This window comes from Pararge aegeria, chromosome 6 (genome assembly GCF_905163445.1).
Source record: "Pararge aegeria chromosome 6, ilParAegt1.1, whole genome shotgun sequence".
NCBI classification, from domain to species: domain Eukaryota; kingdom Metazoa; phylum Arthropoda; class Insecta; order Lepidoptera; family Nymphalidae; genus Pararge; species Pararge aegeria.
The window spans coordinates 9,062,757-9,089,249 of NC_053185.1; the positions used below are offsets into that span (position 1 = coordinate 9,062,757).

The window sequence follows — 26,493 nt, forward strand, 5'->3', positions numbered from 1 at the left end:
CCTTAATAATGGGGCAGATACACGCATAAAGCTGGTTAACGGCGTTATCCAGAAGACCTCCCCCGACATATCTATTGTATCTACGGATTTGGCATTTACATTTAATTGGGAAGTAATAAACGAAAATTTGGGAAGCGATCATGTGGTTATCAAAATCAGTGCAGAAATTCAGTGTTCAAGAAAATATACTAAGCTTAGAAATTACAAGAAAGCCAATTGGGCAGCATATACAAGTAAAATAGAATCAGAACTTACAAATTTTGCTCTTCCTTTTGACTTACAGACTGCATATAATAATTTTATAGATATCATTAACAGGGCGGCGAATGACTTTATACCTATGATAAAAATTTGTGATAATCCCCTACGTCAGCAAAAATTTAAACCAAGGCCTTATTGGGAACCAAACCTATATCATGCGGTTGCGCAACGACGACGTGCATTGGCCACCTTCAGGAGAAACCCGACACCACAAAATCTCGATATATTACAAAGAAAAATCAAAGTAGCACAAAGAGACATACGTAGAGGTAGCTGCAAATCATTTCAAGAATTTTGTAGTCATATAGACAATGTAACAACTGCAGGTGAAATGTGGACCAAGATGAAATGGGTTAAGGGACACAAATCAGGTAGACCTATAGTAGATAGTGAGAAAGCTAACATATTGTTAAAGAGTCTGGCGCCAGACTATGTTGTTCCACCTACTCCTGATTTTACCTCTGTGAATATGCAACTTTGTAGCCCGATTTCGTTACAGGAAGTTGTCAATTCTATTAAAAGTAAAGATACTGCACCAGGTCAAGATAACATATCATACTCCATGATAAAACACCTGCCGAATAGTGGTAAATACATACTAACCTCCTTATATAATAAATTTATAAATTCCGGTTTTATTCCGGATCAGTGGAGAAATGTAAGAATTGTCCCCTTACAAAAACATGGGCTCAATAATAATGTAAACTCAAATTTTAGACCCATAGCTTTAATTTCATGTCCATGCAAAATACTACATTTAATTATAACGCGTAGACTCGAATGGTTCCTTGAAAACAATAATTACCTTTCGCAAAACACTACAGGATTCAGAAGATATAGGTCGTGTTACGATGGACTATCCAGACTGGTCTCCAGAATTCAGATTGGTTTTTCTAAGGGTTTCCCAACTGCGGCTTGCTTTATAGATATTGATAGTGCGTATAACAACGTTAACCTCTCAGCTCTTTTGACCATTCTGGATAGTCTTGGTGTTGGGTCACTTTTATGCAATTATCTTTGGCATTACCTACATAGAAGGAATCTAATAGTACATACCAGTGATAATAAAACACTCAGCAGGTTTACTGGTATTGGTATAGCCCAGGGCGATCCCCTGTCTCCGATATTATTTAATTTGGCTACCATAAAGGTTTGTCAAAATATCGATCAAGTTTTTATTTCCCAGTACGCGGACGATTTTATAATCTATAGTTGCCAAAAAAGACTAGCAGACGCAGAATCATATTTACAAAGCGCATTAGATTCCTTCCAAATTATAATTGCCGACCTGGGTCTAAATATCTCAGATAGAAAAACAAAGGTGTGTGTGTTTGGCAGAGGTAAAATAAGAAGCACAATTAAATTAAATATTAATAATTACACAATTCAACAAGTTAGCGTGGTAAAATACCTTGGCATGTGGTTGGACTGTTCACTAAAATGGGCAAAGCATATCAACGAAACCCGGGACAAAGTAAATAAATATATGAACATTTTTAAAATTCTAGCAGGGTCTACATGGGGCGTTCATCCCAAACATCTGCGCAGACTTTATTTAGCTATAATCCGTAGCAGGATCGATTATGGAAGTTTTTTGTATCATACTAGTTCTAACAGTCACCTATTTAAACTAGATCGTGTACAGAACCAAGCAATGAGGATTGTAGGAGGATTCATCAAGAGTACCCCAATTCATGTGATGGAAAGTGAGCTATGCATTCAACCACTTACGATGCGCAGGCGATTTCTGGCAGGGAAGTTCTATTTGAGAACAAATTCCATTAACAATAATCTCACTACTTGTATTTTAGACGAACTTTCCAATCTATGCCATGGATATTACTGGAGAAATAAAAAATTGCCATTATTAGTAGATATTTATAGAACCTATAAAGATGTTCCCATGTATTCCAGTTCCATACCCCATGTATTTACTTTAAACACATGGGCTAGTAATATTGATCTCACCAACGTGGTCTGTGATAAGATAACTGGAGTAGACACAGCCAAAAGACTGATTAATACCACGGACTTAAGAACGCTATGTGTAACATATATGTATGATAAATATAATCTACACTACAGATTGTACACAGACGGGTCTAAGGATAATATATGTATGGGAGCTGCTTTTTATGATCCACAGAGTAATTTTTCTAAAAAGTTTAAAATTAACACATGCATCTCTATTATGAACTGCGAATTAATAGCTATTGCTGAGGCACTTTCATATATAATGGGCATAGAAAAACAAAATTTCGTCATTTTTACAGACTCAAAAAGCAGCATCCAACATTTGGCTCAGATACCCTCGAGTTGTCGAGGCATCCCGATAGCCATGTTCGTTTTAGATATTATTTTCAGACTACGTGAAACTAACAAAAATGTAACGATACAGTGGATACCGTCACATGTAGGAATATTAGGGAACGAAGAGGCTGACTCTGCTGCCCGCCTAGCGACGCGAGACGGTACGCCTTACACGTGTTTACCTTTGCCAACTGACTTACTCGGCAAAGTGAAGGTAATGTGCAAACAAATGTGGCACGAGTATTTCAATGAACGGTCACTAACGAAGGGTATTTGGTACAAAACCTTACAGAGTGAGCCTCTTCGACATCCATGGTTTGAGAAAATGGCAAGAAGATATGTGGTCGCACTATTACGGCTGCGGTCTGGTCACATTCCGTCGAAGAAGTTTACACATTTAATGGGTATATCTGACTCCCCGAACTGTCCTGATTGTGGAGTTATTGACGACATCCAACATGTTTTGACGGAGTGTGAACGGAACGCCGTGGAACGACAACAAATTTTTACTCAATCTTTGCAGGTAGGTTTGTGCAATAGCATATTGGCCTTCCCGTTATCAAAGCAGGCGGAGATGCTATGCACACTATTATTTAGTGTACATTATTGTGATTAAATTAGAATAATATCAGATTATAGGTTTAAAATTAATTACGGGAGCGACATAATCACAAAGTGATAAAGCCCCCTTGAAAATAATAAAGATTAAAAAAAAAAAAAAAAAAAAAAATAGGTAATCGGTATTATAAAAATAATTTTTTATTTCCTTTTACCCGAAAATACCCTGGAATATCCGGCAACTAATTTCCCTCGAACAGTTCAATTTACGTAATGAGTGATATTTACCTAAGTAACTAATACGAACTATATTTGTTGGTCTCACGCACATGTTTCACGTCGACTTCGTAATTTAAATGTTATGACTAACGTGACCATATCACCCGCTTTTGGCGGGACAGTTCCACTCTCAGGTTATTTGCCTGTTGTCGTCACGTCGTGATTTCTTAAACAGATCAAACTATAATGTAAATGAGGTAGGTAGATACTATTTCTTTTAAGTCGTATTTGACGAGAGGAAGATTTTCTCTTTTCTATAATGAATAAATAAGGGACACGTAGCAAAAATGGTTAAGTATCGTGGCATTGAAATCCATTTTGATTGCAAAAGACAAATTATCAAATCATGAAAAAGATGAAAACTAGACTCGCTATTATTAGTACGCGTTTTAAGCAATACTTTATCACTTGCTCTAACAGTGAAGGTAAACATCGTACCTACATGCCTGAGAGTTCTCCATAATTTAATAAAGGCGTGTCACCATAAATCTGCACTTGGCAAGCGTGTGTGACTACGGCCTACATCTTCCTCATTCTAGGAGCCCTTGCCCTATAGCGGGCTGCTAATGGGTTGCTAATGATTAAAAAAAAAAGTTCTTCGTTTTACAAATAAAAACTAGTAAAATACTTAGTGTTTTTACATTATTAGGCAGATGTCCCGCTATGAAAATAAATAAATGGTCACGTTAGTTATGACTAATAATAATTGTACGATGAAACTTACTTTGATAGCAACGCTTCGCAACTTCTTTGAACTGCGTTTACGAGAACCTGGTTGTTAGTTGGCACGGGTTTTTGCGTACTTATACATCTGTATACACTGCGGGATTTTTATAAGTCGCAGACAACTCATCTAATCTTATCAGGAACTTTATTTACCCGGGTTAAAATGTGTCCTATGGGCAGCTCCAGGATTCAAACTATTTCTATTCAATATTTCACCAAAACAAGTTAAGCGGTCAACCCATGCTAGGTCAAGCCAACGAATGCTACTTAAAAAAAAAGTAACAGCAGCTTTTCTCGTTAACATATCCTATGTCAATCTCCAGGATGCAAGCTACACATGCCAAATTTCATCAAGATCTGTTCAACGGTTGGGCAGAACATAAGTAACAAAAAAATATACAAACAAACAGACACACTTTCACATTTTTTATATTTTTAAGTATAACTGTAATAAGTATAAATAAGTATACACTTTAGCATTTATAATATTATAATATTAGTATGATTTGGCGATTGCACTACCGGTTATCGGTTAAAATCCCTATATAATGTAACCGATACACCCTGTTGACTTATTTCAAACAATTCGTACCTACATGCCATCGCACGTATATCTAGTAAAACGAGACTTTAATAACAGATATACACTAAGGCGTCTATAGTACAATAGAATTCTTTCGTACACAAATCTCTAAACTAAATCGACAGATCTACAAATAGTGCTATCTATATATTTGACTCACAGCGTATTATAATGGCATTGTAGGTGGGTATTTCGGTATACATACCGGTGCGGTTGAATACAGAATTAAGCCTCATATCCATTGATTTAATATGTTACTATCGTCTCTTACCGATCAGACTTGATATAACTATTAAATGCTTATATCATTAAGTTATGAATTTGATTAATGGTTGCGATAGCAATACTAATAATAATAATATGACTATAATAATAGAATAGCACCTGATCAATTAAATAATGTCCTATGAGTATTTTTGTTTAAATAGGTTAAGTTATTGTTCGTTGTCATGGCCGATATGAAAATAAAATGACAGGTATTTTGAATATTAGTATACCTAGCTATCACAAAAATAAATGCTGAATCTTTCCTCTATATAGATAGAGATAGATTCATAGGAATAACAACATATTGAGGTTTCAGTGATTATTCTATAATGGATTATTAATAGGTAGAACTACAGACACAAAATGTTATTTTACTTAGTCAGCCCTAAAATACTGTTTTTATTTTAATCATAAAGTTTAAAAAAATTGGTCAATATGACTTGGCTGGTTTTGAGCTGTTTGACGGTTGTACATGTAAACTAGCATTCTGAGATGTTTTATAATTTTCAATTTTAGATTACAATCTGTGGTTGACAATGTAAATGGCAAGTAAATTTACTATCGAATTTTCACTTGTCTTGTCAAGAAAAAAAAATGTAAGTCGAAAAAAACAAGGTTGAAATGTACAAATTCCGTTTAAGCAAATAAAAAACAGAATTTCAGACATTTCAAATGGTAAAGATTTATTTTAAAATACCAAGCTATTGTAGCTAAATGTGTTCCTATACTAGTACCATGAGGTACATCATGCAACATATAACAAAAAAAAAAATTAGTTATTAAAAAAATCACAAAATGTGAAAATCTTGGTTGGCAACGTAAATCCATGAAGACGTCGCCTCAGTTTTGTTTAATTATTTATAGCCCATCGTACATCTTTTTCCATATTGATTGCTCTTATCATACCAACACGGTTGTAGATTTTCGGCAAAACTAAATAACCCCTTAACCTCAGATCTAGTTAAAAACTCTTACAGCTGTCGCGTGGCAAACATTACTTACTTCCACACAAATCCATAGATTTGAGTCCGAGACGAAACCGCTGAAATGATAAAAGTTGCTCAAGCGAGCACTCTCTGACGTAATATCGACTCACTATATATTTATCCTAAGTACCTATTAAATACATTTTAACGAAGGTGTTTACAAGACTCCTTTACAAGACTGAATAAAAAACAAATATAAGAGATATTAATTACATAATTTTTTGTGCAAGTATATAATCTTAGAGCCTACCGAAATTACGTTTATTCATTTTAGAAATGAAAGCTCATTTTCACAAAAAGGTGAATATTATTTTTAATTCAGCAGCTATTAGATAGTGTAGCTTTTGGCAGGATAATTATCGTCATAAAAAATAAATAAAAAATGAAATGAATTTTATAATAATTAATATTAATTGATAATAATCATTTTAGCCAAATGACAGCAAACAGAACAGAGATAAAAAACAGAGATACAATACGTAAACCTTCTCACATAATATATAGGCTATTCAACAAGGAATGGAATATAAAATCCGGAGATTACCACCCACGTACAGAAAAAGCTTTAATTATACATACGCCGAAACTTTCATTTACATTACGAATTTTTTGGTAATAAGAAGTGAGAGAATCTAGTAAAATAGTGTTACAACGCCGAGTATAACAGAATTTTCATGTGACACGTTATTTGACTTGCACATCTATTTGTCGACTGCGACACTGAATATAAAGTTTCGTGACCTAAATGTATAAATGTTTCGCGCATAACATCCGTATATGTGATACAACTGTCCCAAAGGTCTGAAAATAATAAAACTTTATAAAACTAATATAAATGTTTAGCGAATGTAGGGTGCAGAGCATACAAAGAGGCATACATAAGGCTGTGTGTACTTTATTAAATCCTCATTAGTGAAAAAAAAAACAATTAGCGACCCCCATAGGTACGCTTTATCTTGCCAGAAGTCTTGTTACGAGTAACAAATTATATTTTGTGAAATAAATAATATGGTACCTTAACTATCGCTAAGTCGGTGGATCAAAATAAAACGCCTTATTGTAACTACACCACTACGTAAAGTAACAATAAATATAATCGGGAAAACAGAAACGAAGATACAATCGGTAAAAGTGTTGGGTGGTATTTATAGAGGTGGGACAAGTCTGAATCCACTCAGGCTAGGTCTTCAAAGAACTTTATTTGTCTTGTATAATAAAATTATAACTTGATTTTTTTTAATATTACAACATGATTCCTATGGTAATTCACGACCTACCAATACATACATTTTAAAAATGTGTAAAAACACATCAAATACAGCGAGGTTACTATACATCTGTTGAATTTCGTAATGACAAGGTAGATTGGAAGCAGCCAGCTTCGCTCTCTGCTCCCGCCAGATAGAAAAATGATTGTAAATGTTGATGTTGGAAAAGAGCAACTTCTGAGTTTCTTGCCAGCTCTTCTCGGTAGAATCTGCTTTCCGAACCGGTGGTAGAGTCGTAACTAGCAGATATACTTTCAAGTTCACTCAACTTGAATCTTCAAGAGTGCTTATAAAGTAGTAGTAAATCTTGAATTTTGAAGTTTATATATAATTTTACCTTTTGAATGCCTTCAATTTTCCTTATCTAGGTAACTATTCCAATTCGGAGGTACAAGTACGACGTTACAAATACCAGAGCGTGCGTTTAATGTAAACTTTTACATAAAACATTTTCCGCAGTCCCGACCTCGCCGCCAATTTATCACATTAAACTCCAGAAAACTCTACCTATACCTACCTACCTATAAACGGCAGGATGCCTGTTTGTCACGTAACATCAATTTGGGAGTCACGTTGCAGACGTAGAAACAATAACGTAACTATTACGTCTATCTATCTATAACTCGAAATATATTCTTCTTTATGTATGAACTTCTCCGTAGCGGCTTGACCGATTGTTTTGCTGTGTGTTGAGGCGTGTCCTAAGTCATTTAGATTAATAGCTAGACCAACTAAGTCGCTTTGCGATCAGATGCCAGGCATTTTTTTACCGCATTACAATATCTGACACGCCCGCTGCTTATAAATATTAAAAATTTTCAGGGTATACAGGGTTGGGGGCTTTAACGATCTCTCCGAGGCACGAGAATTACTACCCCTAATTTCCAAACACTTGAATAGTAGTAATAATTTTTGACAGGAAAATCCTAACAATTCTTTGTATGACCAACAAGGAAGTAGACCTAATTCATATTTTATTATAGGAAGATACAAAGAAATCTGTGATCCTTTTTACACGTGCTCCGTCTGTAGCTCTTCCAAATTTAAAATTTGTAATCCAATCTCCAAGCACTATACGATTCAACAAAAATTTGGCGAACCAAAATGTAGCTTCGGTAACAATGCAATTAAGGTTATATGTACCAAGGAGCTGATATGATAATAGAGAATATTATATAGATGAAATCCTTAACTTAACGAAATTGCCTCATGTGTTGTTGTTACATTTGTCTACCACAGGTTTCTAAAAATGCTTATGATCTCATTATTTAAAATTTAGTTAATTATGCATTTTTAATCCGAGTAAGAATTTAATTACTGACAGAATTTGTCCGGGAAGTAGTACCGACATGATAATTTTTTCCGCCAATTAGCATTGCTGTGGTTGCTGGGGTGTTGTTGCCAATATAATTACAGGCACATGAAGCTAAACAGACCTACACCTCAAGTTGATGGATAAAGGGTGGCACTTTGTAGATCATGTTTCTTGCATGCCCTGTGAAGATTTGCTTTGTTAATAAGCGATAATTTTCCCAAATCCAAGACTTGAACAGCGCACATTCCTTCCCCAGGGAAGTTGTTTTATATAATAACTAGCAGACCCGCGCGACTTCGTCCGCGAATGAGTCAACTTCAAAAAGTAGTCGTATGTTGTTGAGGACTGTTTTATAGAACTTTAAAGAAACAATTTCGATATACTTACTACATATTTCCGTCGTTTGTCGTAACGTTTACCGTTTGCGCATCGGAATCTCTTAAAATAATAGTTTTTGCAACATTTCTCTTTAATGATGGTAGCCATTGGTCGTAGCGTGATGTTATATAGCCTTAATTGATACTAACAATCCAAAAAAAAATCGAAATCGAAATAGTATTTTCTGAGATTAGTGCGTTTAACCAAACAAACTCAAAAGCTTGATAATATTTCAACTATGCCTATCTCAAAAAATCATGTCAATCTAAAACACCGTTGCGCGGATTTTGAAAGACAAATGCGGAAAAAATTGCGTTGCTATCCTGTAGGAGCTGTTTTATTTTCCAGGATAAAAAGAAGCGAGCTGAGCCTGAGCTATTCCAGGATGGTACGCATGCATTCAATCGTTGTACCAAATGCCTTGCAACGTGCTGTTATCTGTGAAGAGTTATGTCCTTTATCTCCGACAATATTTATCAGATCCTCATTAAAATTAGACTATACATGCTTAATAGTATACACTTTCAAATAAAAAAAGAATTATTAAAATCGATTCAAATTTAACGGTGGTATGAAATAATAAAATATATAAAAAATTTCATCCCATTTCCCGGAGGAAACTTAATGTTTATCGGGATAAAAAGTATCCTATATGTTGACCCGAAATATCAGCTACAACTATGCCAAATTTTATTTAAATTCGTTCAGTAGTTTTCACGGGATGCCCGGACAGACAGACAGACAGACAAAAATTTAATAAAAATCTGTTTTGGACTCAGTATCGATTATAAGGCATACCCCGGGCAAAATTTTCAAAATATATTAAATGTACAGAAATCTTCCAGTTACAGATTTATGGCAAATCTATTTATTTATTCTTTAAAATAATTGTTTTATAAATTTAACCTAACATAACCTATTTAAAACTAAACAAAATCTAAAACGACCTCGAAACCACAGCGAGGCACAGTTCCTAAGATGCTGGCAGATTTATAATATAAGTATAGATAATCATTTATTTGCAAAAAACATGTCAAATTATAGATGTTACAAAAATGTTTACAAAACAATGTTTAGCCCATTTAAAGGCATTCAAATCTTAACTTAAAAATAATTAATAACATTCAGAATTAGATTAATCACAATTAATTTCAATAAGGCTATATAATTACAATAAATGAAATTTAGGCCTTAACTATCAGCATAGTCATTTACTCTACTCATCTACGGAATAATAACATTTTTCAATAAGATATTGTTTTAATTAACGGAAAGGGAATTATTTCTTAATTGCTACATATTATAATTCATAAAATTAGATATGACGAGAGATGACAGCTTTTACCCCTTCTTAACCGCTTTTACAATAATTTAAAAGCTTGACAAATGTCAGGCCTATCATAATTATTTTTTTTCAGGACGGGCCAGTGGTTACTTCAATTGATGCTAGCACATTTTTGAAACACTAGCTTAAACCCGCGTCTTCGTCCGCGTTTGTTAAGCATTTTAAAGGACCGCATATGTACAGTTTATTTACCCGCGCTTCAAATTATGCATTGTCTTTCTCCAGGATGCAAGAAGCTATATCTATGCAATATTTTATTACACCCGATAGAAAGCTTAATTCATGGCGCGCACTTTGATGGTTTGCACAAAAAACTTAATTTTTTCGTTCTATGTTGTTTAGGCAAAATTGAAGTAATTTCGTAATTATTAGCCATTATCATACTACTATAACTTTATTCTTGGCCTCATCTGTTTGTAAACTTATTATGTTGTAGTGAAACATCATTAATATTAGTGCTACTGAGATACAAAATCGACCTGCTGTTACCGGTTCATGGGTACAGCCTGCAAACATACAGACGGTCTGACGGCGGAAGCTAAGTAATAGAGTATCCTTAGCACTCGTCAGGCATGGAACTTTATATAGCCTTAACGTATACCAGGCAAACATTGCAAAAATAAATACCTGTGTAGGTAGTTAGATTTCATAAACTTTTTCTTACGACCTAAACAGGGGTTGGAAGGTACCGAACACTGTTGAGGTCGTAATATCGAGCTAATATTAATTAGCAATTAATTTATCGTACGACGAAAATATATCTTCAATAGGTTTATTAATTCTCGACACGTTTCTTGAAATACCAAATATTGTGTATGTTAAAAAAAAAGTTCCGATAACCTATGATATTTTTGACCATAGTTTATACATGCTTTTTAGTAAAATATCAAATATTAAGGCGCAGATAACATTGTAGCTGATTACTTTGACTTAGCTAAGCGCAAAGTATTGCTTTCCTTTAATTTTTCGGATGCATTCACAACATACTAAATTGTTGAGCAACGAAAATAAAAATGACCTATTTATTTCTTTGTAAACTCTTATTTCCAACCGACTTAAAAAAAAGTAGGAGGTTCTCAATTCACCTGTGTTTTTCTTTTATATTAATCCGCCGATTATGAACTGATTTTGATGATTCTTTTTTGTTTGGTACGTTAAACCTGACAGGTGGTCAGTCCCATTTTAATTTGGTGAAGATTAGTTGCAGGAAGAAATTATTAATATGTAATTTCCTAGTATTGATTCCCTTCTCTTTTAATCCAAAGGTAGCACAAACAATAATCCTACGTGCCGTCTAGATGATCAATTTTCGTTCTGTACCATATTCGATCATATAATGAATTATTTATGGAACTCACGTTGAAAATGGTCAAAGTTTTACGTATTTTCAAGTATAGGTATCGTGACCACCGGTCTCTACATATTTATCAATATCTGTTGCCCGAGACTTAATCCGCGTTTACTTTGGGCATTTTAAAATTTTATTTTCCCGAGATTAAATTTATCCTATGGCCCTCTCTAGGATGCTACTTCGATGTAAAATTCCACGAATAAGCGATCAAACCATGTATAGGTGAGAAATATATTAACATTTTTATAAATCCCGCGGGTTACTTTTGACAGTAGGTTTTCTGGGAGAAAAATCCTGCGTCCATTCTCAGGATGCAAGCCACATATATGTCAAATTTTATCAAGATTGGTTTAACGGTTGAGCCAAACATAGGTAAGAAACAAATAGACACACTTTCGAATTTATAACATTAGTAAGGATGAGGCGGGGTTCATATTTGTTCGCTTAAACCTTAAATTATGTCACTAAGTATTAACTTCGGTATGACCGAATAATACAATTATTGGAACTTTATTTTAAATTTAAGTTTGGATAATTCTAGTTGTAGATACCTACAAGGTAGGTAACACTTATAATATTCACTTGTCAAATCATAGTATTCAGAGTAAAAGCTCCATAGAGTGTACACTTTATTCAATACAACCATAGTCAAACTGAGAAACATAGTAAAACGTTCTCACCTGTAACGAACATTGGGTACAGACACTACGTTAATGACGTAAAAAGTATACACCACATCGTGCATACTTTTTACATCATTCTCATTATTTCATCATCATCATTTTCAACCCACTACACGCCACAGCTAACCTTTCAGGCTACGGGTCTAGTCCCAGAATAAGAAAGGCGTAAGCCGTCATCTATCAGGCACACCGGTTTCCCCACTATACTTTCCTTCACCGTTACAGCAAGTGATATTTAATTACTTAAATTACACATAACTCAAAAGAAAAGTTTGAGGTGCGAGCCTGGGATGGAATTATGTATCCCAAAAGTAAGGCTGGCATCCCAAACACTAGGCTTTCTCCGCTTCATACAGTTAGTTACCGTTCTGAACTATTAGTAAGGCCAAGTTAAAAGAAGTAACATAATTATTTCTAGGATATCATGAAAATGACACGAAGAGTCACAATTTGGAATCTGATTTAGCCTGGACGCTAAGAAAGAAGTGTATAAATTTTATTTAGCGCAATAGAATATCTAAGCTTACCTGTGTCTAATATGATGCCGGTACACTCAGCGTAGGAGTCCCCCCATTAGGTGGATAAAAGGCATCAAACGAGTTCCGGGAAGACGCTGGACGCAAGCGGCAAGAGCGTGAAAATCCTTAATAATATTCTGTAGTGGACGTCTATGAACTTCCGTTGAGACGTTGATACAAAGTGTCACGAATATTTTTAAAAGTAGGTTTGTTATTTGCAGGAGGCGTAGCGATAACGTGCACACACGCAATGCCTAAATAAGTTACGCCTAATCTTAGGAGATTCCTAGGCATACACCAACCGTTTACCAATAGTTATCACCGAGGTGGTGAGGCGTTTTTTCTTATAGCCTAAATCATTCGATTTAGGTGAGGCCTTGATTTAGTGAAAATGGGCTTTATACTCTGTAACAAACTCGTCCCGCGTATTCCCGAGCAAGTTTCTAATTTTAAAAATGAAGTAGCAAAATACTCACAAGATTCAACGTAAGTTATAACAATGTACTCGTACCTAATATGCATTCGATTAAAAAAAAAAGCTTAGGTAATCTGCGAGATTTAAATAAAACCCCGATGTTGCGAGATTCGCCTCAGTTTAAACAGAGCGTTAGTCTTGAACGGGCTCCCAAGGGATTATTACAATCATGCTTTCAGATATTTTATTTAGTCTTCATTTGATGAGAGCTGTCAATAGCAATCGGGCATCATTACTTAGGTAAGTACTAAGGGTACATTGAATTGCATTTGTCAAAATAGAATTTAAAAAAAATAACACCGAGGTCAGTGAGAATTCTCGAGGTTAATAGTTTGGATTCGTCTTCCCAAATCGTTGTCTATTAGCACGGTCAGGAAGTCTACCGACAAAAGCGATGAGCTCCCATTGTGTGTAATCATATAATGTATTTGTGCTACAGACTACCGACTGGATTATATTCACTCAGCGAGCGAAACAATATAGCCCGCTGTATAGATTAGTCGATAGCGCGTATAATAAAAATGATTACTTTGGCAAATCATATTCAGCCATCAATTTTTTTTTTATCGACTCTTAAGTCCTTGATGTTAATACATCTTGAAGCATTTCCAAAGCATCGTCGCGTCGAATTGTTATCTAAAATGTTACAGTAAATCTTTAAACTTTCTTAAAATATACCCACATTCAACTTAACTATATCAGTGCCGGTGTGGAATTATTGTGCTGAGTCCTATGGTACATAGGTACTTTGAATTTGCTCAGTCAAAGTTAGTGTAAAAACGAGACAGATTAATGTCAGACACATAACTTTGTCTCGTTGTAACTGTTTCTTAAGTCAGAGCTGCAGGGCTAAGAACGCTTTATAGATCTCAACCTTTGACTGAATAATCCATTACCCTAGATACTCTATAGGAAACTAGACAAATATTCGCCGCTTACTGTATTCAGGTCAAAGCTTATTAGAAGTTACTGGTATTTATGCAGCGTCTCTGATATTAGACAAGGCTATGGTGTATATTCACGACTTTGATATTTCACGCTGGTACTTCCTCAATTACGTTTAAAGCAGTCAATCAAAGTATATAATACATTTTATAGAAGATACCTAAAATATTGGTACTACATTTAGCTTGCCCTATTGAATAGAACACAAATCAATCATATAGATCCATTAATCTCGCAGAAACCGATGGAACTCATAAATAAAACAAAAGATTTTTTTAAGTCGTTATAAATGTGGCTCTCTAAAAGTCTAGCATTTTGAAGACAAATAAAAAAGTTGAATAAAGAAAATGGTCAAGGGCGTGGTTAACGTGCATCACTTTGGAATTCTGGAGCGGACGTAGTCACCTATTTGTAATTTGTAAACTTGTCAGTGCAAATTAACCGTTCCATTATTTAGAACGTCTGTTTAAACTCAAATTGCTTTTAACGCCCTTCTTTTTAAACCTTTGCAATGGTTTCGAAAACGTAAATATTTATGAGAAGAAAAACTGTTATTTAAGATGGAAAACTCACGAATTAATGCAAAACCATCTTACACACCAGCAAAATAATTAGGTACCAGAAAAAATGTATGTCACTTGTTACTGTATTAAAAGAAACGGAGGAATTGTACCCATTAAAAACTTTGAGTAGTGAGAAAACAGGATGTATTTGCGTTTCTACCGCGCTTATAACATAACACGTTAACAAAAATTATCCTATAAATAAGTATTTGTGATCTAAGGTGTAAATAAGCAATGGCATCCACAAATCGTCTGTAAAAACAAGAAAAACTAAAATGTTAAACACACCCGATATTTCTTGACAAAGAAATGCGTAATACGGCGCCTAACGGGGACTTTGTCATAGATCTGATATTTCAAATGAGCTGCAAAATAACTACTTGTATCACACCTGCCCTTTTTACTTAAAAAAAACTATGTATTGAAAATTATTAACGCCACGAGCTAGAAAATTGGTTATTGTCGGACAGGATGGAGTCGATGTCAACATAAAAATTAATCATAGGAATTCACATCCTCATACCTATTTATAATACTTATTACTTACCACGGAGTAAGCAAAGTCACACAGAAGTCCAACGAAATCATCTAGACATAGTAATCGTGCGTAAAAAATCTGTGCGGGGCCTCAGACCTACATAGCCTACTAACAACCTCTACTGTAGCAAAGTTGTCTAGACGATGTCGGCATTTACCACGGCATCAAAGTTGTCGAACTATTGTATTGCTTCTTTATACCGTGTGTAAAAAATGAATCCGATGGTGTACTGATTTTTTTATACATATAATTGACAGACCAAGCAGAGTGTTCATCTGATGGTAAGTGGAATTCATCGCCTATAAACACAACGACACTGCGCAGGGCATGCCAGGAACACGTCCTACAATGTACCTCCCTGTGTCAACTTGAAGCCTCACAGGCCTGTAATTACACCGGCAATCACGCCTTTCAGACCGGAACACAGCATTGCATCCATGCTGCTTCTATAGTGATAAGAAACTTTTCTTGTGATAGCCGAGAAGACGGATTTATTTTGTTGCACTCTGAGTGAACTCACAAATTTAGCGATTTGGATTTTATCATATACATTATAGTTATATATATTATTAAAATTTACATAACATGCTGCATTGTCGTATTAGGATAACTTTTTCCTGTAATGACAAAAATGTGAGATGGGGAATAAATAAATAAATAAATATTAGATATTTAAAATCCCACAGTTAAATATATATATCCTCCAAACTACTTCTATGTAACTTCAATTAAGTACTCAAGCCGTGCAAAAATAGCAAGTGCTATTTTTAAAATCCTGCGGGTAGTTTTTACGAAGAGCTTTTCTGAGATAAATGTTATCCTATTTTCAGGATGCAAGCTACATAGCTTGCACCACAAGAGATGTATGTAGTTTGGCAAAGTGTGTGCCAAAATTCATCATCATCGGTCAAACGGTTGAGCCGAAAAAAGGGTAACAAACAAACAAAACGACACGTTCTCAATTATACATATTTCGTATAGCAAGGATTTATGATTAACGTGCGTTGAGCCACTCGGGGTAAAAATACATTTTCGTAACTCCAGGCTGGCAATGACTAGACCCAAGAACCGCATTGGTGTTATGTTATGATAAGGTTATACTAAATTCTTATAACCACTGTAATAGTAATAGCGACACCGCGAAGTGCTATGAAAACAAATCCCTTCAGGAGATGAGCTTCAGGGAAGGGGAGCGACGTAACGTCCAAAATTGCTTTCAGTTGATCATGACATAACATGCTAACCTCAATCTGGATCGACGAGTGATATGAGCCATAGAAGAGCTAAGTACCTATTGGTTTCCCCTAAATATTACAGACGCGGCAAACGATAATTAGAAATTTACCCCAAAATTAAGGTTAAAATTTTCCGAAGTCAGGTGTGGCAAAGCTTTTAGACTCAACTCTTGCGGTAAAAATTACTGTGAAACAATTTCGAGCTCTGGTACGAGTAAGGGAAAATGAAGGTCTGTTAAAACTGAATAAAAACTTAAGTAGAAAACGTAGAAAAACGATATAGAACGTTATTTAACATGAGCTACTGTAATATTTTATAGGCTTTGCACCCGCTAAACTCGATTTTCTACAGTCATTATAGCTTGGACGTGCTGTGTAGTGACGGCAGATGCAGGTTTCACCAACTCTTCTCTGCCTTGGTGTCATACGAGGCGACAAGTCCTCTGTGCTATTATTACCATCTACAGCGATCGCCAACACGTCTTTCGAGCGTAGCGATCATGGGCAAACCCTCCCGTTTGTTGTTCTTTAGTCCAGCAGTGGACTGTAAAAGGCTATCGATGATGGCTTAGACTACATACCAAGCCTCACCAGACCTATATTAAATTTCCAGTTTAGTAAACCATTCTGCAAGTAATAACTTGTTACAAATTCTACCAAATAGGATGCCATGCAGGCAATCATTGGAAATTGCATTGCAATTTAAATAAAAATATTCACCGGTTGTGCTTAGATATACCTACCTACTATTACTAACGTAGCTACCATAAAACCATAGATATATTGGCAAGGAGCTATCCCGCTTATAAGCTAAGAACCGGATAATCTTAAATGAGGTGACTTTTAATAGAAAAAAATACGAGCTAGAGAAGCGGTTGTATAAAAGGTAAGAAAATTTAAATTATAAAAAAACTTACAAGTAACTTCTGGTTTCCTCTAATCTTGACATATATATAACAAAATCACTTGAATGAGTCCGACTACGACATTTGCTTTATGTTCGGCAGAGGGTACTTGACAGCAGCATCAAGTCAAGGTCTTTTCATATTATATTGTCTTATTACGACTAGACTATTTAGTGTTTTGGTTAAGTTTCCTGTGAATTATTTAGGTTATATAAGTATAACTAGATGTGCCCTTCGGCTGCATTTATTACGGGACTGCTACATAAACTACACCTCTCTTACCAGATACTAACATAACTTTCAATCGTACTGGTAGTGCCAAATAGGCTCAAGTAGAGTCTTAACACATATTAAGTACAAGTCGTATTTCAACATATTTAAACAAACGACTGTGGGGGCGGATAATATATCTGTTCTTGCTCTTGAAGCTTTAATCACCCATTACTTGAAACCTTCAATCACGTAAAAATTGTCAGTAACAAAAAACTGGGAACCTATTCCCATTTTGGTTAATTTAAAATACTAATAATTCCCTACAACAAATTACTGCAAATAATATGGCAGCACTACATATTAGTCGATTGAGCTGGGTATGCAACGTTGACCCAATTCAGTAAATGGATGGGATGGGATCTTTTGAATTTTGAAAGATAATTTATCAGGTCATATTACTAACAAAGAATAGAAATAGTTAAAAGATCAATCGAAATCACCTTGTTAGTGGATTTGTATGCTGAAAGTTAACCAGTAAATGACTAAATTTTTTATTCAGTCCAAACACAGTCCTAGATACAGTATCTACTCATTAATGTGAAAACACACAATGTATTCAGTATCGTTAAGCCTTAAGTGAGAGGTTTGCTACTATTCTGTCTTCTATCTCCAATCATATTCATAAAATCCTAACCTCATAACTATAACCTATTCAATACAAAAATAATTGTTTAAATCGGTTATCATTAGACGGAATTATGGGGATAAATCATCAAACACTTTCATCCCCTCTCCCAAGGGAACTGAGCTAAATTTCTGAATAAAAAGTATCCCATGTCCTAACTCCTAGTATGAACTCAAATCGTGCGAGTTTTCATTTAAATTCATTTGGTAGTTTAATCGTGATGCGCGGTTCAGATACAGGCAGACAGGCACGAATTAAAAAAAAAATAGTTTTGGGTTAGTATGGGTTCTAAAGTGCCCTCCAAAATAAATTTAAAAATATCTTCAATAAACAGAATTTGACCTGTAACAGTTTTATTATAAGTTCAGATTAGACTGTCATTGTACTCGTATGTTCACATTGTGGGCTCTCTTATATTATAGAAAGGTAACAAGGCCCCACGGGTGCTAGATTCTTTATTTAAATATAAATTTTATATATTTAATGAGGCCTTCGTATACCTATACATATTTGTAGTTATACGGAACCTCACTACTGATTTGGAAGAGATTTTCTACCGAGACGGGATTATCCACACATTCTGCAAAATTTTAGCGATAAGGCACGGAGAAAAGCCTAAGGTGCCATATCCAAAACCCATCCAATTAACAAAACCACACCACGCTAACCTATATGATACTACACCGTTACATTAATACACTTCAAAATAATACGGTGCTAAAAGTGTATACTAGGTTTTTTTTATCAAAATTTTATAACGTTAAAGTTAATCTAATCTAAACTTAATCTTGTAAACTAGAATAAAACTAGATTTTTTTTAAAACAACTATTTTTCATTCCTTTAAAATTATATCTCAGACCAAATATAAAATGTTAATATTTTTATTTATTCATTCAATGTTAAATTCTTGGTACACTTAATATGTACTTTAAGAAATGTAAATTGTTGATAACTTCAGTTAATCTTTTCTTTAAATAAATAACTTACCTGTATTTAAAAATCCATTTTCAGCGCGTTCATATAAATGTGTGCCAATCAATTTAGCCCTTCATTCTAAACGGCGCGGAAAACATTCGCATCACTTTTTTACTCGCGTTTCAGAGAAAAACGCGGAGAAAATTCGCGTTTACGTGCGACGTTGTCGGCGACGGAGTCCGCACTGCTGCCTCTACTCGGATAAAATTCTTCACGCTCAGCTCCAACCTGGTTACCGAGTGTACGATATAATTAATGACGAAAAATATGTTTTCACGAGTATTATCGTGTTTTATTGTTGACACACGAATGTCTATGCAAATAATCGTTGTTGCAGGTCCCGTTGATCGTTCAACGACATTTTTATTTTTGTTTTGTTCCACTACAAGTTTGCCCTTGACTGCAATCACACCTGATGATAAGTGATGATGCAGTCAAAGAAGGTAGCGGGTTAACCTGTGACCTGTTAGGGAGTATGGTAGTTATATTGAACCAATCAGTTTGTACGCGACATCGTACCGTAACGTCTTTGTCGTTTTGATGGTAACAAGCCACGGCTGAAACCCTTCGGACTATATCAGAGAAAGTTCAGGAATAGCCCCTGTCGGAGATAGAACCCGGGATCTACACACCTACCACTTCGAACCCGGACACTACCTCAAAGCTTATCACTGCACCTTAATTATGAAATTATTTGAACATCGACTGTTTTTCACCCGTAGAACATAACATTAAAAGAGAGAGAGTAGCTCAGTTCGCGTTGCATTTTTTTAATTTCAAAGAGTTTCTTCTCATCACAAATTCTTATTTTGAAAATACAGATCGGGACAATATTTAAAAACTCTCAAAAATAAAGCCGTATTTATGTTCAGAGGCTTCAGTTGGAGCATCTATTTGGTTCTACACTCTCAACGGTGATCTCATATAAAGTAATAATTGATAATTATAATAATACTAGCTGTTGCCCGCGACTTCGTCTGCGGTTGATTGTGTTTTAAAATTATTCAGTATCGCTAAGCCTTAAATGAGTATAGTAGTTATATATATGTATAACATGTGACTGTCAATTAATTATAGACAAATAATTTGCAATAAAATAAAATTGCGACTATAATTAAAGATCTAAGCTATCCTATCTCTTAAGTTGGAGCAGACTGCTCACGGTGTGCCAATTTAATTTAAAATCGATTAAGTAGTTTAGGAGTCCATCGCGGACAAACATCGTGACAGGAGATTTATATATATTAAGATAGTGTTTCTGTTTAGTAGCAATCACTACGATTCTAATATACTATATATTATAATAAACGCTACTACTGATTGCCATAAATTTAATTAACGCATACTTAAACGCTTTAACACCACATAGTGGTGCGTCCACCATATACGATTTCATTTATACATTATTTTCGTACCTACCTACTTATCGGTAATGTTTACCACAAACCTTAATACAAACGTAGCCTAAACAAATTAGTACACGCCAAACAATCCATTTGCATGGTTGGTACATGTATCATAAACGCTACAAACATAATCAACGCTTGTAATAAATATAAACTTTCTGGAAACCAAATGTTAGGTTTCCCAACAAGTTTTTGTACGACGTAATGTTCTTATTCCTGATTCGGATAAATGTTTCATTTGTATGATTTTGCGGTGTACACGAAGTAATGCAGAGACAAGATGTTTGAGGTACGATATATCAATACCTTAAAACAAAATGCTAATTAATGAAAGAAACAAACTATTATATTATATTAGTGTGTACTATATATAAATATCTATTTAATATTCATAATAAGGAATCCTATAATTCAAATTTAAATGTTACAGTAATATAATGCGACGTTGTGTGTTTATTTCTGTTTATTTTCTACTAACATGATATAAACGACAAACCAAGAAATTGAATTTTATATTGGGCATGTTGTTTCCTTTTTGAGAACGGGGACAGATTAGACTATTTTAATTATTTTTCTATTTTTTTATTCCAGCAGAAGCCTCCCACCAGAAAAACAAATTCACAGAAATTCAGTTGTTCCACGAACAATAAATGTGTAGGTGGTACTAAGTTACGCGTACGTCATTATAACACGTATTTGGACAAAGATTGGATAATACCCAGGTAGACCGATCGGTGAGGTCGTTTTTTACACCACCTATATTAATTGTATGTAAATAATTTTTCAATCACGCCGAAACGTTCACTTTGAAGCATTTAATTCACAGCTACGTTTGTTCATGCAATTTATCACACCTCGGTCTAGCCAAGTAACATCGCTCGTTTGAAACCGAGTTCTTAATCAACAGCTCGGCAAAATTGCTAAAGGTTTGACCGGACCTAGCTCGCTTGGTCTACCCTCATTATCTAACAAATATCTTACTTATATTTAAGAAATAAGCTTAGACGGTGGCCACATATTCCACAAAACTAAAACGGTTTTTTTTCGGTTTAACATAGGTATAATCACGCTCTGAAATTTAAAAGGTGCTGTCTGTTGAAGTGTGATTAAACACTGCTTGTACCTTTGTCAAGACGACAACGTTTGGCCAATTTTATTAATAAGGCCCACAGGTCTCGTATTCGAAAGTTTAAAAAATAAAATAAACTGTCACTTCTATGTGTATAATAAACTTACGTTTTCAAAACCACAGTTGGCGAACAATAAGCAATTAGTTAAAAAATTAAATTGAATCTGATATTGATGAAGTTAACATCTGCGGTTTCAAGCATCATTCAGTGCGCTATTTTCGAACATACTAAACTAGTTTGCTGCTGAAATAATTAATTAAACTCGACACGTTTCGGTTTTATTTATCTTTTAGAAAAAATTTACAATAACCACATTGCATCATGAAATAGATATATTTATATAGATATTCTGTCAGATATTTATTTATAATACTAAACCTGCTTAATTCCTGCTAATAATACTAAAATATTGTACGTATGTTTTAAGGACTAGACACGCTTCTCTCAGGACTTAGTACGTATGTCGAAAAATCAGCACAGTGGGTAAGTGCACCCGGGTTGATTTAGATCACCTCACCTGCCATAGCCCGATAGCTGTGGGTTCAAATCCCAGCGTTCGGTCGTTTTGAACTACCGTCATTACAATAGCTATAGCTCGCACTATTATAAAATAGATTTATAAAAGGCGGCCGTAAAATTGTTACGCTATCTCGTTCGCACAATATCATATATTATTAATTTTGCCTGTTAATAATATATGATATTGTGCTAGCTAGCAGGGGAAAAAAATTATATACCCAATTATGTCCCCTGAAACAAACTCAGGCACTGGAGCAGGGATATACTGCCCGGAGCTTAACATAAACATTGCCCAGGCGCTTGGTAAGAACAACTCCGTCTTCCAAGCGGAGTGCGTGGGCATAAAAACAGCAGTCATAGCCATGCTAAACAGAAAAGTAAAAGGCTTCAGCATCAACATAAACAGCGACAGTCAAGCTGTACTAAAAGCCTTAACAAAACACACAACAACATCAAAACTCATACTTGACTGTCACAAGGCCCTACGAGCCCTATCAAAATCCAACAGAGTAACCCTAAAATGGATACGAGGTCACAACGTAAACAGAGGAAACGACGCAGCCGACGAATTAGCGCGGCAGGCAGCATCACTAAGGGTAGCTGGACCAGAACCCATTATACCCATACCCTTCACTGAATACAAAACATGGCTCCACAAACAGACGCAAGCATCACACTCGGTGCTATGGTCTAAAACAAAAGAGTGCAAACACACGAAGGAGGCCGTACCAGTTCTCAACCCACGACTAACAACAAAATCACTGCAACTGAATCGATCTAAACTAAGGACAGTTGTAGGTATGATAACAGGGCACTGCCCACTAAACAAACACCTTTCCATTTTAGGTATAACTGACAGCCCTCTCTGCAGAGCATGCATGGAGACGGAGGAAACACCGATACACGTAATGCTCCAATGCAACGGAGTAGCAGAACAACGCGCAGCACACCTTGGCTCCTCAGCAACACTCCATGAAGCACTCGGCGACCTGGGCGGCCTGCTAAGCTTTTGGAGCGAGCTCGGCTGGCTGGAGTGATCCAGCGGGGAGCCGCATCAGTGGCCATACGTACAACGGACGGTCCCAGACCAACCAAGTGCGGAAAAGGCCCAGGAACAGAAGAAGAAGAAGAAGAAGAATGTCCCCTGAAAAGAGATATAATTAACGTGTCCACGTGCTTAAGCACGGGAACATGGAATAGAAGTTTACCCCCTTATATTATTACACATACATTATTTGGATAATATTTCTACATGTGCGCCAGTGCTCTGAGACTTTATAAAGCTGTGGGAGAAGATAATTTTTTATCCTTTTCCCGGGGAGATAATTGTCTTCTGCTAGCCTTGCTGGGAGTCTTCGTCTGAGACTAGTTGCAACCAATTTCCACTTGGCTTCACAATCTCACCTGGAGTTATCCAAGTGAGATTGTAAAGACTAGGGCCAAATTGTAGTGGATTAATAAAATATGTATGTTCGGACATCGCTCCCATATACTGTGAGAAAGAGATACCAAATTATTTTTAAAACTTTAAAATATATGCGTATTATGTTACAGTAACCAGTTTCAACTATATACAAATTTAAAACAGTGGTCGTAGAGCTTATTGTGATAGAGCTCGTCCTGGGAAGTACTATCTAGTGTGGTGTGTAGTGTCGTAGTATATTTATTTATCATTTATATTTATTGTTGTAATGCTATGTTCCGGTCTGAAGGGCGTGGTAATTACCTGTAATTACCCCGGCACCACGCCCTTCCGTGAGGCTTCCCATATGAGGCTTAAAACCTACGCCTCAAATAAATGGACACAGGGTGGCTTGTTGCAGGACGTGGTGCTTGCGTGCCCGGTGAAGCGTTTCTCGTTTTATAGGCGATGCTTTTCAACTTACCATCTGGGTGCGCCATCTGACGACTGAAATTAAAAACACGTAATTACTTTCACGTCCGGCGATCGTCTTTGTTATATCCAACAATTTTGTGATTTAATTTATGTAGGTAGGTACTACCTAGGAAAGAAATATAATAAATAAATTAGTGCCGTATTTTATAAAAGTATACCATTACGTTAAGCTGCGTTTAATTATTTACGGGCAACTCGAAGTCCTTAAGTTTTTTCATAACTTACCTAAGCAAAAAATGTTTTATTATATATTTCTTATTTGTAAATTTATTGCAATTTGTAGGTAATTTCGGAAGGAGTTGTTGCTAATTTTATGGTTTGTGGGTAGGTACCAATATTATTTAAGGACTGAAGGATTGGTAGGAATATCCGGCTCAAATAAAATACAGTATATCTCCCATTAATTAATTGAATAGCGCTAACTCTTGGCTGTTAATCCATTGCTTTAATGTAGTTTTATTCGCTAAAGATATCATAATCAAATTGTATTATTTATTCGTAACCAGGAAATGTATGTTTTAGTGGTACGAAAGTATATAATTGTTTTCATATTCATAACAACCAACCACAACTGCTATCCACAATTTGTGACTTCAATTCAAATAAATAAAATTTTGTCTCGCGTTTTCATAAATTAATGATAAATTAATGAAATTTAAATTGACTATTATTGTATGTGATATGAGTAAACATTTAAGTCACAAAATGAATTTATACACGCTCTTATAGATTTATTAATTTACTTTGAGCGTGTTTTACGAAGATGGGCGTTAAAATCTATTCTTTATTAGTGATATTATTATTATTATTATTATTAAATAACATCCTAACTGACTTTAATCATAAAATATTTCAACTTTGGAATTCTCTTCCACACAATATTCAAGATTCTGTGTGATTACCCATCCCCGAATGTGTTCAAGTCAAGGCTCAAGAAGCAATATCTGGCTTCTCCATATAATTAGTTTATTCGTATAAAGATCATTCTAAATTTCATACATTATTGTATGTAGATATATATATATATTCACACATTGTAGTTTACGTTTGGTATATACTATATCTGTGCATGTCATATATTGTATTGTACCTATATTTGTATTCTTATAGTTATTTCTATAAGAACCTTCTCAGCATTTTTTTTTTACGTTCGAGGGCTTATGGAAGAAATATCTATAGAGAATTATTAGTTGTCGTTATGCACGTCCTATGCATTTTATGTTAAACTTTATTTTTCGTACTAATATATAGGTACTATGTAAATATTAAAAAAAAAACCACAATTGCATCTACCCAGTCAGTACCTCGGTATGTTGATTGCTTGCACTTCCTACGTAATGCAAAACCGGACACGAAAGAATTAATGGATATACAAAATGAATGCAAACGATACACCCCGAAGAGTTTCGTACCGAAACCCTTTATGGATTGTTTTCCTAAAGTATGATATCATTGCGGAATCTTTGTAAGTTGCGTCAATTTTTTGCCTTATCAGTGTTCATGCTTTTTTTACATCAACATGAGTGCAATTCGACTAAAGGTATTTCAATATTTTTGGGGAAAAAATAGTTTCCATTGTTTTTTTTGGTAAAAACTACAGCAAACCTGGCATTTTAATGGATCTTTTTGGATAGCAGGGTTACATTAGTTGTCGATAGAAAAAAAAACATATAAATTTAAAAAGTGGAGTTTATTGTAGTTAACAATATCAAAGGGGTGGTAAATTTTGGAAGGATTTAAATTATTTTTTTGTACATATAAAAAGATATCACAGTAATTTACTGTGATATCCATATATATATAAAAATTCAACAGTTTAAAAAAATAATTAAATTGCAAAGTTTTTTGAAAATCTTTAAATATACTTGTTTATTTATAACTTTTGTAATAAATAAATTATTAACAAATTCTCTGACGATTGATTGCGATATTCTATAATATTCAATGACAAGGTTGTATTGACATGTGCTGATCTAACCTTCAATTTTCTACTCTTAATTATTCTATTTAACAAATGAAAGTATTTATAAAATGTGAAAGTGATATTAATGAATTTTAAATAGAATTTTAAATGAGATATGAATAGTTAATATTAAATGAAATGGCGGACTCCCAGGAACATATTACTCTTTCATCAATAAATAATAATAAAGGTTTTACTTTAATCGCGGTTACACG

General features: G+C 34.8%; 1 protein-coding gene across 2 annotated transcripts in view; it reads right to left on the bottom strand.

Moving 5' to 3' along the window:
• The window catches only part of LOC120624302 (G-protein coupled receptor dmsr-1-like), a 72,170-nt gene extending 52,639 nt beyond the window's left edge, over positions 1-19,531 (bottom strand). For both annotated transcript variants that reach the window (XR_005658758.1, XM_039890767.1), the window contains exon 1: positions 19,376-19,531. The gene's annotated coding sequence lies outside the window, so the exon portion shown is untranslated. The remainder of the gene's footprint in view (positions 1-19,375) is intronic.
• Between the last annotated feature and the right edge of the window lie 6,962 nt (positions 19,532-26,493).